The 16,785-nt window shown below is 47.4% G+C and overlaps 1 protein-coding gene across 1 annotated transcript in view; it reads left to right on the plus strand.

The window, feature by feature from the left end:
* Window positions 1-355: 355 nt before the first annotated feature.
* Window positions 356-16,785, plus strand: part of LOC144792346 (clustered mitochondria protein homolog) — a 487,620-nt gene continuing 471,190 nt past the window's right edge. The window contains exon 1 of the mRNA XM_078667308.1: window positions 356-479. The gene's annotated coding sequence lies outside the window, so the exon portion shown is untranslated. The remainder of the gene's footprint in view (window positions 480-16,785) is intronic.

A 16,785-nucleotide genomic window follows, 5' to 3' on the forward strand; every position in this document is an offset into this window, starting at 1 on the left:
CTACCGTACCAGATAGTACTTTAAATTTGTACTCACTCTATGGTGAATATGTTCCGAATGACTATGACAACTCTTACCCGGGGTATTTCCATCTTTATGTGGCTTTCAAACCCAGTGAGGATTGGATTATTTAACTAACGCCAGTCCCTTTATTTGCCTCGCGTATAAAATGCAGCTGCCGGCATGTCATTTAAACTCCATTATGCTCTAAAGTATCAAGATGTTTATCATCTCATTTCCTTGTTTGTGGCCACTCCCTACGACCGTTAACACCTAACTGCCAGATCGGCCACGCCAGGTTCGCACGTGCAATCAGAACGAACTTCAGAGTTCTCGGTACTCTACATGCTGACCTGACTAACTCAATGAACCAGAAGACCAAGTTCCTTTATCAGGTGATCTGTATTAAACACCAGTGGGAAGAAACATTCCGAGGGCCTCTTTAAATGAAGAGCAAAGTATCGGCCCCAACTGATGAGGTAACAGCTGCAGTCCATTTTTAAAGATTGTGTGCGCTGGGTGGGGCAGGGGTAATCAGTGTTTGAGCTGGGACCCGACCGCAGAAATGTACACAGTAAAACATTTTGGGACCCATCAAACTTTCAACAGACTATATCACTCTTTACGCGTTATATTTATGATTCATGCGTATACATTTATTGCCCTCTTTTAATGGGAGGCGAAGATTATTGTTCGGATTAATTATTTTTATGATGTAGATTGTTTCCTTTAATTTTTCTCTAATAAGTTTTCCTTATCAACTTTTGTTGAAGGATCCAAGCAACGTATGGAATGTGTGTTTTGGTTCTTGCTCCAACGGTCGAAGGCCATTTAAGGAGGTGCCTGGAAGGCTCTGTAGTCGGCAGACTTATTGAAAGATATTGTACAACGCATCTTACATTCAGATATGACCTAGTCATTCTTGGCTAAAGCAAGGCGTGTCCAGCATGGTGTTACTACTTACCATCTAGAGTCACCGTATACAATTTTCTATTGTCAACATCCTTACAGTCTTCTACAGCACCAGCCCTCTTGGGCCAATGTTGGGGACCCATGGACTATATTGTTACTGAAGTAAAGGCATTACTGTGTGCCATTCATTTTGTTATTCTATGTGGAAAGAGTTTGAGGCGATAGCCAGGTGCAGTCCTAAACTGTCTCAAACTAATACTAAATAACTATCTTTTGGAAGATTAAATGCCTTCTTTTTCTGCCCTTTGAAGCACATTGATTGTGCCGCGTGGAGACATTTTCATTGACAGCATGAGAGTTGGTAATCAAAACTTGAAGGAATTGCTTGTTGAAATGTTATTTCTGGTCTTACTAGAACAATGCAAATTAAAGCATTAAGTAACGACTGTCATTTTCTACTAAACAAAAACGCATGTGAATAAAGGAAACACCTAAATTTTCACTCCTTCCACAGTCCCAGCTTTTCATCCAAGAACGTAATCATCAACTGTGCAACAGGAGCATCGGCACCAGAGCCCAGGAGTGTGAGGGGCCTACTACTCCCCAATTATGCCTGTTATTTACTACCCAAAAAGACAGGAAGGTCCATTTCTTTGCGCGCGTTAGAGACCATTGCAGTGTAAGACCACTGGCTGCAGACTTTAGGATACCTGCCATGTTGTGTGTGCCAGACAGAGAAAATCCTGGCTTTTCAATTCCAGGGCTGCAGCAATATTTAGTGCAGTAAGGGCACTAGCCTACTGCTTCCCAATTATGAGTCTCATTTCTTGTTATATAGGTAGGTGTATATGCTTTATAGGTTGAGCCAACTAGATACCACAAACAGTATGGTTACAAAAGGACTGCTGAGGCCTTATCAAGAACTTACAGGCACATACGGTTCGTTCATTGCTTACCATTGGTTGACTTCAGGGCTTTAAGTGGGCCGGGTCTCACCAGTGCTGAGCACCAGGAGTTTTTTTAAAGGAGGCCTCGAAACAGATCTCGATCGGGCTCTGTTTTGTGCCCTGGCATAGGAGGTCAATTTTTTCCGGACTGCAGTGACAGCAGGCACATTGATGTGTGCATGCTGACACTCCTCACTTCTCACTAGTGGAGAAGTTACGGCATGATGTCATGCCAGGTGAGCATTGTAGGAGAAGGGAAATCCTTTGAAGAGTCATTTTCTCTCTGGATTTCCCTTCTCTTTTTGAAACCCAGGAGCATCAACATCGTCCTGGTGTCTGTCACCAGGGCTTTAAGTGGAAGCTTTTTCAATATTGTATACGAGCCATAGTTGCTGCTTATTTATCTTATGCAACTAACAACTATTGACAAAGCCAATAGGACTGACTTGTTGTAGGTATGATGTTACTTGTTGTATCATATATCTGGATGCAATAACAGAAACAGCAAAATGCAAGTTGGGTGGTACACTAAGCTAAGCACAGATTTTTAGCTTATGTGTTTTTAACCCACGCCCTTAATTACATTGGCCACGCCCCTTTGAGAGACTCCCCAGTTTTTCCATCCCATTTAAAGCCCTGGATGACTTTATTGTCACTCTTCTGTGCTTGTTTCTTATTCAATGATTTTTCTTTGTCCCCGTGTGTCCATCTTGTGTTTGTCCCTCCCCTGGAGTATGACCTCTTTACAATCTCTCTTATTGACTGGTTTGTTTAAGCATTCCATGAGAGTACATATGTTTTCCAGCTCTCTCTCTTGTGTGCTTCTCCCCCTGCCAATTACCCCCTGCACTGTGTTGCTGTATCCCTTGTGCTGCAAGCTCCCTCTCATGTGCTTTTCCTCCTTACTAAACACCCTAATCTGTGCTCTGTGTTGCTTTCTCACTTGTGTGCTTCTACCCTGCCTCTGTGTTGCTTTCCCTGATGTGCTGTTTTCCCCTCTCCTGGTCAGTTCCGTTGCTTTCCCCCCACCGGCTCCTCCATTGTCCACCATCTTTTTGTAAATAAATTAGATAACTATTTTATTGGCACAGAAGGACCAGGTAGTAATCTGCTCATCCACCTTAAAAAAAGCACTTTGGTGCTGCTTCTTTTTCATTTTTTAAATGTAATTATCCATTTAGAATCGGTAAATTTGAAAAATGTCAGCCGTGTCATTTTGTAGGCACACATGCATAATGACACACATACTCTCATACAAAATGTCACGGCCACATCATCACTTCATTGGTTTCTTTTGGCCTTGCTGCACAGCATTGCACCGATGCTGAGGCTGTACTGCATCACTAAAGGCACTGGTAAAGCCAGTAGGCCCCAAAAGCGAGACCTATTGGCTTTGCTAATGCTTTTTTCTTACTGACATTGCATTAGGCCCACTCCTCAAGACCCTGACTCTGCATAAACACAGGAAAGGCAGAAGATACTTCTTGAGCCGACCGGTCAGATTCTTGAACTAGTTAGCAACAAACATTACTAAACCCATAATTCCTCTTGTTTCATTACAAACAAAGATCCAGTGATATTGCAATTATGGGTGTTATTGAAACTGTGGTTTACTAATATGGGCACCCTGGCATTCTATTCAGATTACAATTATCTCTTGAAATCCCTGGTGGTAGTTGATTGCATTCCCTGCAAGTTGCACGGGTTATGGGACGATCAGATGCCTCTGTTGTTGGGACAAAATTCAAGGAAAACTTTTCAAATGCAGGAGCTTGTAGGAACATGAGACATTGGTTTCGTTTCCTCTCTGGATTCCCTCGACTCTGACGAACTCTAGGAGTGGTCATTTATCTCATGTTAATGCTTGCCCAAGTAGCCCTTCCCAAGACGCTTGTTGCTAACTGCAAAGTCATTCAACTTTCTAAATGCGTGATTTGGTTTTACAAGAGGCTTTAATTACTTATGCATGGCATACGTTTGCAAACTCATCACTGCTAATTCTCTCCCAGAACAGGTTTACTTTAAAAGAAAACATTTTGAAATAACCAACTCTTGTTTCTATTCTTAGGTCTATCTTCTGTTTCTGTCTGCAAGATGTAAACCTCATAAGAACCCATGCAGGCGTACCAAATGCCATTGTCATCTATATTTGTTAGTACTTCTAAAGCACATGGTTACCAAATTGTGTCCTGGCACTAGAACGTGTACACTTACATTCAGAGTAGGAGAGTCCATTACAGTTTAACACTGCCTCTTTTGGGATGTTTCCTAAATACCGGAAACTATAGATACATCTACTTTACAAACGTAGTAGGGTTAGAGGCCTCTACTACCCAAAAGGCGGACTAACTGCCCTTCTGCCAACGTTTCTGATCTGATGTGGAAAAGAAAGGTGGAAGTGGAAGCAAGGAACGATTTGGGAGTTTACCAAGAAAACAACTGTCGAATCAACAGAAGACCTTAATCATGTCGGACAGATGTACTGACCGCCAATCAAGCCTCTACAGGTGGCTTGACTTAGGCTCCTGTTGCAGGAGTTAAAGTAGGCACCGTGCTGTAGCTTTCTGTACCAGCTGCAGGTGCTGAATAGAGTAGGCAGGGAGCCTTAGATACACAGCATTTGCCTGATCTTGCAGAGAACACAGCACCGCAGGCAGGATGGGGTACTGTGTTCTATCTGGTGCAAAAGGAGGTTTGTTTCATAGAATCGTTAGATGACGAAAAAAGGATGAGGTGACTTTGTCTCTGTGTTTTAAAGGAAAGTTCAAAACAGAATGTTAGCAATTGAGGTTTCCGGTTTACAGAGTATGCACCCTGTCCAAGGAGGAGCCACAATCCTAGTCAAGGTAAGTCAGGTACACAACCTAAATTAACATGTTTTCAACTTAGTTGGCACAGAGCAATCAGGCTTAACTTAAGAGGGAATGTGTAAAGTATTTCTGCACACATTAATTACAATAACACAGTGAAAGCACTGAAAATACTCCACACCAGTTTAGAAAATGAGAGAATATTTATCTGACTAAAACAAGAACAAAACAACAAAAATCCAATCAGTAGAAGTCCAGATATGAATTTTTTAATTAAATCCAAAAACAGTTCTTATAAGTAAATAGAGCTAAAAGGTTATTTGATGTTGCACGAGACCAAATTTCAGGCTGACCATGATGGTGGGCAGGCTGGCTACAGGACCCATGTAGGTGCCGCTGAAAAAGTAGCTTGCGCGGAGCAAGCGTTGGTGTTGAGGACTAGATGCGTTAGAACCAATTCATGCAGTCAGGTCGCTGCGTGGGGGTCGAGCCTTGCAGTCGGTATTGAAGGACGGACGCTGCCGCAAAGTCGAGACTCACAGCAGCGTCTTTGGATTGGTACTGCATTGTCGTCATACCTAACAGTCAGGACCCGTGTCGTCGTCGAATCGGCACTGCATCAACGTCAAAGGGCACTGCGTCAGTTCCCATCGGTGCAATGGGGTCACTGCATCGATTTTTGCAGAAAACAGCGGCAGAATCTACCTCTGAGGAAATCCCAATGTTAATCTGTGGGAGAGATAGGCCTTGCTGTAGTGAAAAATAAATGTAGCAGTTTTTTACTACCAGGGCATGTAAAACTCAAATCTGAATGTCCTATAGTTTAAATACACTGTACCCTGCCCATAACGCTGCCTAGGGCCTACCTTAGTGGTGACTTATATGTAATAAAAGGGGAGGTTTGGGCCTGGCAAGTAGGCAGTGGTGAACAGCATGGCTCACTGGTGGTGGTCGGGTGCAGGGAGAGGGGTGGCGCACGGACGGGGGGTTGTGGTTAATGTAAAAATAAAATAAAAATACTTACCTGGCTGCTGGGTCCTGTGTCTCTGCTCCTGCTCTCCTTTTCTTGATTCGAGGAACAGGAAGCACAGCCAGACTCCCCTGACCAATCACAATACTGCAATGCTGATTGGTAAGCACTCAGCCTCCCCTGACCAATCACAACTCAACACTATGATTGGTTTTGAGCGTTCTGGTTCGACGCTCAACCAGGGATTGGGGGACTGTGCATGTTCTCCACGCAGGCTGTAATGCAGCCTGCATGGAGAACGGGAAAAGTATGCATAAATGGTTTGGGCTGCCTGAGAGGGCTGACCAAACAGTCATTGCGCACTTAGGAGTTGGAAAACCACTCCTTCCCTGCCCTGCTCCAAGAACAGACCAGCACCCGCCTGCCCTCAAGCTAAGTAGCACAGAAACATAAAAGGATAATAACAAAGTTATTATCATTTTATGTTTTCTTTACGATAACATTGCACTGCTTAAAAGCAGTGAGGCGACACTCCTCTACCATAGTGGAGGAGCCACCACTGCAAGTAGGTTAATTTGCATGGTTGAAATGGCAGTTTCAAACTGCAGACACAGGCTCTGCAGTGGCAGGCCTGAGACATGTTTAATGGGTTACTGAAGTGGGTGGCACAATCAGTGCTTCTGGCCCACTAGTATCATTTGATTTACAGGCCCTGGGCACATATAGTGCAATTTACTAGGGACTTATAAGTAAATTAAATGTGCCATTTGTGGATAAGCCAATATTACCATGTTTTGAGTAAAGAGCATAAGCACTTTAGCACTGGTTAGTAGTCGCAAAGTGCCCAGAGTTCTAGAGCCAACAAAAACAAATTCAGCAAAAAGGGGAGGAGGAAGGCAGAATGTTTGGGGGTGTCCCTACAGAAAAGGCCATTTCCAACACAACCCCCCTCCAGCCTAAAGCCAGGGTAGGTTAATTAATACCTTGATGGACTTTCCTGCTGAGGGTGATAGAACATGGACCATGACCCTCTAATGTTGGGGCATTTGCCAGTTCTACGCATCTCTGAACCCAATTGAACCCCTCTGTCTAAACTCTCAGGATCCCTAAACTGACCCACAGGGAACCCTTCTCTTCACCTATGGACACCATCTGTGCAGCATCTAACTTTACTTTGCTCACAGATGCATCCCAGTAGGCAGGCAGTACCACCATGACCAACAGTGTGATGTGGCCCAATCCACCCCTTGGGTCTGACTTCTGTCCGCAATCCAGGGAAATCTCTCACCACAAGGACAACAACCAGCAGAGACCACTGACAGCTGTATGCTGATCCCGACATCTTGATTCTGCTCGGCTGAGCTTCACTAGCGGAAACGCTTGACTGTTTGCCTTCACCTAGCAACGAGGTGCTGGACTCGCCCCTCCCTCCCGCCTCGTTCTGACGCCGGTGACTAGCACTGTTCGAGCAGAGGGCGTGGAGGGTCCGAGCCAGCACTTCCGGAAGCTGCCTGCAGCGCTCTAGCTGTTGGGCGCTGGGGGGGATATAAGGCACTGGAACCTGCTCCCTCGCGTGGTAAGTGGGCAGTGGCAGTGTCCCTACCGCTTTATTGCTATAGCGCTCGCCGGTGCGTGGGTGACTGCTACCTGTGCGCTGCGCGCTTAACTTTGGTGTGTGAACTTTAAAAACTGTATTTTTAATAGCCACATTAGTCCAGACCAGGCAGTGTTCCTACCGCTTTACTGTAGCGTGGTCAGTGTGTGGGTGATTGCTACCTGTGCGCTGCGCGCTTAACCTGGCGTGTGTTCTTTTAAACTTTTAGCTGTAAAATTGTATTGTCCTGACCTGGCATAGCGCTCGGACAGCTCGCACAAGCCTCGCTGTGCTCTTGCTGATCCCGACATCTTGATTCTGCTCGGCTGAGCTTCACTAGCGGAAACGCTTGACTGTTTGCCTTCACCTAGCAACGAGTTGCTGGACTCGCCCCTCCCTCCCGCCTCGTTCTGACGCCGGTGACTAGCACCGTTCGAGCAGAGGGCGTGGAGGGTCCGAGCCAGCACTTCCGGAAGCTGCCTGCAGCGCTCTAGCTGTTGGGCGCTGGGGGGGATATAAGGCGGATGTGTTGCAGGCAGCGCAGCGGACGAGCGCAGCGGGCGCGACGTAGGCGCGCCGGAGTTGCGCCTGAGTTAAGCCCGTCTGCGCCCGTCCGCGGCCGATTGCGGCCCAGGGCCAGATCCCCTGGTCCTCCTGCAGCACATATTCACTGGAGCCGAGAGGAACTACTTCTCTTCCGCCATGGCCACCTGACACCTTGCTCACATGGCATGGAGGCGGACAAGAGCGTGGACTGCAACTACTGCGGCTACACCTTTTGCGCAGGGCAAACCCAAACCAGTGCCCACCATCCTTTGATGTGTGGTCTGCTAAATGTCCGCTCCCTACCAAAGCATTGTCTTGACATCCATGATCTCCTTGCTGAAAAGCGATGGGACCTACTCTTTCTCACAGAGACGTGGCTGGACTCGGATTCCATGCCAGAAATTATCGAGGCCATCCCAGAGGGTTACTGTCTTCAAAGATTAGACAGACTCAGAGGGAGAGGTGGGGGTATCGCCATTGTGGCGAAACAGGAATACCAATGCCAGCTTGAACGCACCACTATTGAAGGTAGTGAAGCGGGTGTCTTTTCCATCTCTCTGAATGGCAAGTCCACCTTAAAGGGTTTCCTGATCTACCGCCCACCGGGCTCCCCCACAGCTTTCGTTGAGAAACTTGTGGAAGCTGTTACTGATGCTGCTCTGAACACTGATAGGTATCTAGTTTTAGGTGATTTGAACCTACATCTGGACACTCTATCAGATAAGACAGCTATGGACCTCTGTCTTACAATGGCGAATTTACAATTTGAGCAGAAGGTGCAGCATCCTACCCATAACCTGGGTCATCTTCTTGACCCAATTTTTGCTAATTGGAGTCAAGTGGAAGCATGCACACCGGTCCCCATTCCATGGACTGACCAGCATCTTGTCCCCTTTACCATAGGGAATCAAGAACCTGCACTGATTGACCCTCCAGCTGATAAACATCCTAGGCGGAGATGGGCAGCATTCTCCCAATCCGCATTCAATTTGGCTCTTACGGCCAAAGGTCATCCTGGCGGAATAGGTGTGGCAGAGATCAACTCCAACCTAGACCAACGCATTACAGAGGCCTTGGATCTGGTTGCTCCACTTGGTGCGGCCAAATCGGGGGGCCGAGCAAAGAGATCTGCCCTCTGGTTCAATGCTGATATGCGGGTGGCAAAAGCAGCATGCAAAAGGGCTGAAAGGCTATGGAGAGTAGCATACTCCGCCTCCGCTAAAGCAGAATACACCAACCGCAGGCGTAGTTACCACAAACTACTACGGAAGGGCAAATCGGCGTACTTTTGCACTAGGATTGAAGGAGCTGAGCAGTCCACCAAAGAACTCTTCTCAATCTATAAATCCATCACCATAAGCAAGTCTGCTGTATGCCCCTCGAAACTCTGCACGGTGGAGGGCTGTGACCGTGTTGCAGAGTTTTTTACTAACAAAGTCACTCACCTCTACAATTCCTTTCCTCGACAGGCAACTAACGTTCCTACATGGGGGAAGGGTGTGGAAAAGACGGGAGTACAGCAGCTTACCTCCTTCCTTACCCCGCCCACAGAAGAGCTGATTCGCATCTGCGGGTCAATTAAATCTGGCTCCCCAAGAGACCCGACGACCCCCAGTCGGCTTAAGGGCAGCTTGCAGGTTCTCGAACCTTATGTTCGTAACCTTCTGGACTCCTCTTTCCTGTCCCAGAATGTCCCCAAGGCCTGGAAACGGGCGGTTGTCCTCCCCCTGCAAAAAAAGGCCAATGTGAGCTTCGAGAAATTCGACAATCTCCGCCCCATTTCCCTTCTACCTTACATGGCCAAAATAGCGGAGAAAATTGCTAATATGCAATTGATGCAGTTCGTGGAGGAGGCCTCGCTACTCCACGACTCACAATTTGGCTTCCGCCCCCGCCACTCAACGGAATCTGCACTTTTGGTGGCGGTGGAGGCACTCCGACAGGGTGTGGATGAGGGCCAGACTATGGCCCTGATCCTACTCGACTTGAGTGCAGCATTCGACACTGTAGCACATACCATCTTGCTACAGTGTCTGAGTGAAGGAGGGGTCACAGGTGCTGCGCTTGGTTGGATTAAGTCCTTCCTGTCTGATAGGTGCTTCCAGGTCAGGATGGGAGAATGCTACTCGAGGGAGATCGAGTTGGGCCAGGGCGTACCACAGGGTTCGTCCCTGAGCCCGACTTTATTCAATATCTACGTCTCCCCGTTAGCAGCCATCGCGGAGGGCCACGGTATTCACCTGGTGTCCTACGCCGACGACACGCAGTTGGTCGTCTCCCTATCTCGCTCCCCCGGCCTTGCGGCGGACATCTTCAGGAATTGCATGCAAGATCTTGCAGCCTGGATGTCCGCACACTGTTTAAAATTGAACGGCAGCAAGACCGAGGTGATCGTGGTGGGGGGCGGGCCTTCTGCGTGGTCGCCTGCGTGGTGGCCATCCTGCCTAGGTGAGGCCCCCACGCCCAGCCTGGAGGCCAAGAATCTTGGCATGTGGCTTGATAATGACCTTGCCTTTGGCCCGCAGGTTGGCCGGGTGACGGGGGTGTGTTTCGGTGTCTTGAGAACTCTGAGGAAGGTTTTAGATCTACTTCCCATCTCGGCTCGTAGGACGCTGGTGCACGCCCTGGTCACCTCGCGCCTGGACTATGGTAACCTGCTTTATCTGGGGGCTTCAGGCAAGGTCATGGGGCGCCTTCAGGTGCTCCAAAATGCCGCAGCCCGGCTCGTGCTAAAACTCCCGAGAAGGTCTCCCTCTAAACCCGCTCTCCAAGCTCTCCATTGGCTTCCGGTGGAGAAGAGAGTTGAGTTTAAGGCCCTCTCTACGTGCCATCGCATTCTGAGCGGCAAAGCCCCTGTGCCACTTCAGAGTCTGGTGTCCCACTATGAGCCTACCCGCAATTTACGGTCCTCTCAGACGGGACTACTTGTGGTGCCCAGAGTTAGGAAGGCACGGATGGGTGGGAGGTCTTTCAGATACCTTGCTCCCAAGTGCTGGAACGTCCTGCCCCTAGACCTCCGTCTTGAGCCATCAGAGGCCCTGTTCAGAAAAAAATTAAAAACTTACCTTTTTAGCAGGTAGATCCTCGGGAAGGGGGGGATGGCAACTGATCACTTACCATAGCGCGGGGACACGCCTTCTGGCGTCACCAGGCGCTTTAAAAATGTCCAAATAAATAAATAAATATGTCAACAGCTAGGCCAAAGGCCATCCAGGGTTCAATGACTTCTGTGGTTTCCCAAAGTGAGGGCAGTAGCCCGAGGTGCCTTGCACCCTTTTTTTACTTCACCTCCCACCAGTTCTGGGGTGGTATTCTGAGACTGGTCACTCAGCCCGGTGCCTGTACCCTGAGGCTGAACAGGAGACAGGGGTGGGCTCTCCCTCACCCTGTTCCTCCCTCTGGGATCCTGTAACCTCTGCTTCGAAGTGGTACCTCCAGAGAACGGAACTGTTAGGGGGCATGTCACAGCCATCCCCACCAGTTCTCCTGAGACACCAGGGGCAACTCATTCCCCAGAATGCAGTCTATGGGCATCCGGTGACTAACTATGACCCTCCTCTGTTCACCTCCCCATCCTACTCTAACGATACCAGGGCATTGAGTGAAAAAAGTCCTGCCCATGTGCTAGAGTTACCCTACACACCTGGCTGTTGTTCCGCTCTGGAGAAACTAGCCTTTCCACAAACATGTTCTGGCTAACCCGGAGTCCCTCAGAGCAGTGACTAGGACCCCATCCTCTGTCACCTGGTGAAAGGTATGACTCCCACCATCCGGGATCAGTAACTCACCCTCTGATTCACCTACCAACAAAGGGAGATCACGGCATGGTCTATGACCTGCCCCTAGGGACTACTTACCCCTAAGGCCACATTGGCCAGGTACCACCAGTGGGTGGTTTCTTAGAACAGACACAGTCCCCCTGCTTGTGTCCTCGCTGGAAACATTCAAAGTAGAGGGATTGGAAATGGGATGCCCCGGGCCACCGCCAAATAGAACCTCCTCCCTATTTCTCAAAAGGGACATGGAAACTCTTTTCTCCCCCCTTACCCTGGGTCCTGTCTGTGTCTCTTTTGACCTCCCCCTCACTCTACTGGGGGGAGCATTAACTAGCCTTCTTGGGGTACCTTGGGGGGAGCCTTAACCAGCCTTCTTGGGGTACCTTCCTTTGGACCCTGGTGCTGATCAAGAGGCCAACCTCCTGAGCAAGCTTCCTGGGGTCTATGAGCGTACTATCAACAAGTTGTTGGCGCAGATCAAAAAAACCAAAGACTGAACATATGCTCTGTTGGAAACAAATTATACAGCACCTGATTATCTTTCACCTCGCTGCCCTTCACCCAACTATTGAGTGCCTTGCAAAAAGAATCCATACAGTCCACCAATGTCTGTGGTGAAATACTCTGACTATCCCTGAATTTCTGTCTATATTTCTCTTGGGCCAGACCAAACTTCGTGATTAGGGCCTCCTTCATGGAGGCTATCTCATCCTGTCACTCCCTTCTAGGGCCAGTAGAGTGTCCCTCCCCTTACTAGGGATATGCCTCCAAAGACTAGCCCTCTAATCTGTCTCAGTGACCTTGTGCATTTGGAGTGCAATTTCGTTAGGCCTCAAACATCTGTCTATGTCATCTCCCACCCCCAAAACAGACACCAGGCCCTTGGGTATATGGACCCTCCTTTCAGAGGGCACAGAATAAATGCTGCCACCATTACTGCTGGACTCTACCTGTCTGTCTTTAATGTCCTGCTTTCTCAGGATCAATTCCTGAGCCAACATGATATTTTTCTCCTCTATAATCATTCTCTTTTAGCTCTCCTCCATTTCCATTGCTAGCCTTTTCTCCTCTAAGGTGTGTTTCTTTTCTCCCAGGGTCTTCTCCCTCTCCAGTTTGAGCTTAGCCAGCTCCAATTTGAACTTTCTTCCATCCCTACTGCCCTCCAGCTCCTCTTGTGACAGGCCTGTGGATGACAAATCTGCTCCCTCCTCTGGAAGGAACCCCCATTACTGGAAGTAATTTGTCTTCCTGCCCCACAGACAGCAGGCCAAGGTCTTCTTTTAGACCCTGGTCCAAAGCATCCTCCTCAACCAGCTGTTCTTTAGCCTCACCCTCCTCTGGGGTCAAATTCAATGCAGCATGGGTTTCTGACCAGGCTCTCAGAGTCTTTTGCATCTCCACCTTCCTGGTGGTGCTCTTTACGAAAACCCAAAATCCTTTCAGAAATCCTTGAGCCGAGCCACAGTGTAACCCTCAATGTTGACCTCCTCAAACTCCATTTTTTCAGATGCAGATGCAGAATCTACAATCAGAGACATGATTTAGAGTAAAAAGCAAACTTGCCAATCAGGGAGAATTGAAAAACTTAAAAATGCCAACAGAAGAGATTAGGAAAAAACGGCAATAGGAATCAGAGACAATGATTCAAATTGGTCCAGATGTGGGTAGTAATGTACTGTAGGATACTGCACAAACACAACTCCTATCCTCACCACTGATCACCTATGTTAGAAGTTAAGGTTTCTGGTTGGCAGAGTGTGTACCCTGTCCAAGCAGGAGCCACAATACTAGTTAGGGTAGGTCAGATACACAACCTAAATTAACCTATGCTCACCCTCTGGTAGCTTGGCACAGAGCAGTCAGGTCTAACTTAAGAGGCAAAGTGTAAAGTATATGTGCACACCGTAAAAATACCACAAAAAGACTCCACACCAGTTTAGAAAAATAGAAAATATCTATCTAAGTAAAACAAGACCAAAATGACAAAAACCCAATCAGTAGAAGTCGACATACGATTCTTTAAAGATTGAATCCAAAAGCAGTGCTTAGAAGTCAATAGCGATAAAAGGTTACTTGAGGTCGCACCAGACTGGGGTAAATCCAAAGTTCATGCTGACCCCAAAGGAGGGCGGCTGCCCACAGGACCCAGACAGGGCCCACTCAAAAAGCACCTTGTATTGAGTAAGAGTCGGTGTCAAGGACTCGATGTGTTGGTTCTGATTCATACATTCATGTCGATGCATCGGGGTTGAGCCTCACAGTCAGTGTCGAAAGATCAGCGCTGCGCCGAACATTGCAGCGGCGTCTTCAGATCGACGCTGTATCATTGTCAAACCCTGCAGTTAGGACCCTCTTATCGTAGATTCAGTACTGCGTCAGCAGGCACAGCATCGGTTTCAATCGGCGCAAAGGGGTCATCACTGCATCGATTTTTGCAGAAAGAAAACAGCCGCAGAACCCACTTCTGAGGCCCATGACTGGAGGGGGCACTTCAGGCAAGGTTAGGACTCAAAGATGCCAAAGTCCAGCTGCACCAGGAGAGTTACAAGAAATTCTTTGGAACCCTGAGCTCCTCCTTTCCAATCTACCTCAGGGAGTGCCATCAGCCTGGTGATGGGCCATCAGGATGCAAATGTCACAACCCTTCTCCCTTTGTGTGCAGAGATATACAGAAGCACAGAATGGTTAAAGTAAGAAAAGGGCAACTTTCTAAAAGTGGCATTTTCAGACTTACCATTTAAAATCCGACTGCACCATCAGTTGTGATTTTAAATTGTGAGTTCAGAGACACCAAACTCCAAATCGCAATCTTTTTCCAGTTGGAAATTACACTTGAAAGATGTTTTAAGGCAATCCCAATGTTAACCTATGGGAGAGATAGGCCTTGCAGTAGTGAAAAATGAAATTAGAAGTTTTTCAATACCAGGACATGTAAAACTCAAGACTACATGTCCTACCTTTTACATACACAGCACCCTGCCTGTAGGGCTGCCTAGACTACCTTAGGGGTGACTTATATGCAATAAAAGGGAAGGTTTGGACCTGTCAAGTGGGTTAACTTCCCAGGTCGAAATGGCAGTCTAAAACCGCACACACAGCTCTGCAATGGTAGGCCTGATACATGTTTAAAGGACCACTGAAGTTGGGGCACAGTCGGTGCTGTAGGCCCACTAGTAGCATTTAATTTACAGGCCCTGGGCGCAACTAGGGGACTTTACTAAGGACTTATAAGTAAATTAAATAAGGCAATTGAGGATAAGCCATTGTTACCATGTTTTGAATACAGAGCATATGCACTTTAGTACTGGTCAGCAGTGGTATAGTGCCCAGTGTCCTAGAACAAACAAAAACGAATTTAGCAAAAAGGGGAAGAGGAAGGCAAAAACTTTGGAGGTGATCCTGCAGAAAGGGCTATTTCCAGCACAGAAATTCATGATTTTTAGCAGTGTTGACAGGCGATGGGCATTACCCTAGGGAATGTGGCCACTGTCTTGAGGTCCAGCTAATAGTGAACTCCCAGCACCTCGGTCTTCATATGAACTCATCTATGGACAGTTTCTTGACATCCAGTCAGCCTCGACACTCAGTCCATAATGAAAGGTGTTGTGAGCCACACTGTCAATCGTACCCAGCCTAAGAGTTATTTGTGTATAATCTGCTTAGCACATGCAGGAAAGAAGATACTTCTTAATCAGCTATTCAAGAGGAGCTGTAGAAAGGTTATTGAACAGAGGGCTCAGTGAGGAACCATGAGGTACTCTGCATTAAACCGGACTAGCTGAAGGAGGTAAAAGAACGGTTCATCTGCAGTCTAAAAATTGACCTAGTGCAGGTAATGACCTGGCATCTCACGTCAACTCCTACCAAGCATTGGTGTCTGCAGAAAGATTTTCAGGGGGTGGCATAGTTTACAAAAATTCAAGATTGCCCTGCCGGTATTATTTAGGCAGCGCCATCTTGAAATTTGTTTGAAGCACAAGTAAACAATCCAGGATCAGGGGAGGGGGAGTCGGCAAGCAACCCCCTTGACCCCCCTTGCAGACGAAGGCCCACGCTACCAAGCACTGTGGTAAGACACACAGTGCCAAAGGCTTCAGAGAGGTCTAGGAGGATAAGGGCAGCAACACCGCCTTTATCCAAGATCATCTGTAGTTAATTTTGGATGGTGGCCAGTGCCACACCAGGACCACGAGAGGCATGAAAACCAGCTTGTGCTGTGTTGAGAAAGGAGTTTGCAGTGATAAACTTCATTGACTAAAGTTTGTCAACCTTCTCTCTCAACTTCCCACGTAAGTGTATTAGTGACATAGGGAAGTAATTACTCACATCTGAAAGGTCAAAGATAGACTTATTCAAAAGACTCTTTTCCAGTCTGCAGGAAGAAAGAAGCAAATAATTCACCAATCTGGTTACTGGTGGAGCCATGAAAGTCCTTCCTAAATAAAATTTTAAACTGCACAGGGATCACTCAGAGAGCCTGTCTTATTGGCACTCACAATATTAGCCACCTCCTTAGGAGAAACATGACTGAATTCAGAGTCTGTGCATGAAATAGGGTCACATCGCTCTCTGCATGGGGGCTGAAGATGCTTCCCTGGAGGAGCTTTGATAAATGGAGCCTGGGAGGGAGCAGTTTGTTGTTGAGGATTACTAGACTTGAGAATTCTCTGAAGGTTTCACATATTCCGCACATTACTGTTAATCAGCAGTTTGTGAGCCATAGCGCCCCGACGGAGCTTGCTTGCCTGACCTAAGATTTATAGGTTCTGAGAGCACTCTTGTAAACCATTTTAGCGTCAGGAGGATACTCACTGCACGAGTTTCTGTCATGAAATGTACAGGCTCATTTAGTGGCAGACAAGGGTGGGGCATACTCCAGAGCCGATGGTCTTCTCTGGCAATACGAATTGGCTCGCATCGGAGTTCTCTTATGTAGCTGAAATTCACAAATTGCAATTAGCATTGTAAGTTTCGGCATCCTCCCCTAATCTACATTGAGAGGCTTCTAACATTAATCAGGTTGCACTTAGGTTGAAGAAGGGTGTAGGAAGACGTGGGCTGGGAGGGGAATGTCTCAAATGTCAAAAACAATAATAAGACAGAGTGGTCAGACTAGAATACTGGTTGAGTCACAAGATCAATTACAAACTAAGTCAACAGATGATTAATAGAGCTTAGGCGATAGTTGTTTGAAACTGAGCGCATCTCAAGCTGACAATTATTGGAGGCC

This window comes from Lissotriton helveticus, chromosome 11, assembly GCF_964261635.1.
Source record: "Lissotriton helveticus chromosome 11, aLisHel1.1, whole genome shotgun sequence".
NCBI lineage: Eukaryota > Metazoa > Chordata > Amphibia > Caudata > Salamandridae > Lissotriton > Lissotriton helveticus.